The sequence below is a fragment of the Theropithecus gelada genome, chromosome 12, assembly GCF_003255815.1.
Source record: "Theropithecus gelada isolate Dixy chromosome 12, Tgel_1.0, whole genome shotgun sequence".
In the NCBI taxonomy this organism is placed as follows: domain Eukaryota; kingdom Metazoa; phylum Chordata; class Mammalia; order Primates; family Cercopithecidae; genus Theropithecus; species Theropithecus gelada.
The window spans coordinates 2,453,077-2,454,847 of NC_037680.1; the positions used below are offsets into that span (position 1 = coordinate 2,453,077).

The 1,771-nt window shown below is 47.1% G+C and overlaps 1 pseudogene; it reads left to right on the plus strand.

Moving 5' to 3' along the window:
* Positions 1–1,172: 1,172 nt before the first annotated feature.
* Positions 1,173–1,551, plus strand: LOC112636259 (annotated as a pseudogene).
* Positions 1,552–1,771: the final 220 nt, after the last annotated feature.

Here is a 1,771-nt window from a genome sequence, read left to right on the forward strand (position 1 = left end):
TCACCACCACATCACCACCATCACCATCATCATCATCCCCACCACCATCACCACCACCATCAGGACCACCACCACCACCATCACCATCACCACCACCAACACTACCACCATCACCACTATCACCACCACCATCAGGACCACCACCACCATCATCACTACCACCTCCACCATCACCATCACCACCACCACCACCATCACCACCACCATCAAGACCACCACCACCACCACCATCACCACCACCATCACTATCACCACCACCACTATCACCACCACCATCAAGACCACCACCACCACCATCACCATCACCACCACCATCATTATCACCACCACCACTATCACCACCACCATCAAGACCACCACCACCACCACCACCTCCACCACCATCAACATCACTATCATCATCTCCACCACCACCACCATCACCACTGTCACCACCACCACCACCATCATTATCACCATGCTTCACTCCCTCTGACTTTTATAGGTACCCCTCTTCTTCTCCCAAGGACACTTTTTTCTGGAAGATTCCAGTGTGGCAATAAGGGTTTGACAGGAGGTTTTTTGACTAAAGGTGAATTAAGGGGCTTGCTAAAAGATAAAAAGTGTTATTAAAAGTAAAACAGCAGGCTGGGCATGGTGGTTCACGCCTGTAATCCCAGCACTTTGGGAGGTCAAGACGGGTGGATTGCCTGAACTCAGGGGTTCTAGACCAGCCTGGGCAACACAGTGAAACCCCATCTCTACCAAAAATGCAAAAAATTAGCTGGGTGTGGCAACGTGCGCCTATAATTCCAACTACTTGGGAGGCTGAGGCAGGAGAATCACTTGAATCCGGGAGGCGAAGTTTGCAGTGAGCTGAGATGGCGCCACTGCCCTCCATCCTGGGCAACAGAGCAAGACCCCATCTAAAAAAACACAAAAAACAAAACAACAACAAAAATAAAACAGCAGAAAGTCATGTTTAACCAGCTCAAGAAAGCACACTCATCAATCGTGTTCAAAATCGCTAGTAAAGCACCAACAACCATATGTGATATTTATTCAATTAGTATATAAAAGAGATCTTAAGATAAAATTTCTGGTCAGAAGTCCACTGTCAGCTATTAGCTGAAGCTGTCCTTATTTGAAAGTAATAAGATTTTTTTTTTTTGACACATTTCTGGTGTTTTAAGATGCCTGAGCCAGCCAAGTCTGCTCCCACCCCGAGGAAGGGCTCCAAGAAGGCGGTGACCAAGACGCAGAAGAAAGATGGCAAGAAGCACAAGTGCAGCCGCAAGGAGAGTTACTCTGTGTAAGCATACAAGGTGCTGAAGCAGGTCCACCCCGACACCGGCATCTCTTCCAAGGCCATGGGCATCATGAATTCTTTCGTTAACGACATAAAGATGTCGACATAAAGCGTATTGTGGGTGAGGCTTTCGCCTGGCACATTACAACATGAGGTTGACCATCACCTCCAGGCAGATCCAGACGGCCCTGTGCCTGCTGCTGCCCAGAGACCTGGCCAAGCACACCGTGTCAGAGGGCACCAAGTACACCAGCTCCAAGTAAACTTTCCAAGGGGAGACAACAGCTTTTAGGCATATCTTTTCCAGGAGTCGTCAGTGCTGGACACTGTTTCATCTTGCAAATAAACCAATGAAAATGAGTGATGCTAGAAGAAGATAAATGGAGGTATTTTGAACAATCAAAGAAGGACCAATGAACACCTGGCTAAAAAAAATTAGCTCGTTTTTTTCTACGTATAAAACTATTAAAATGTTCTTCATAG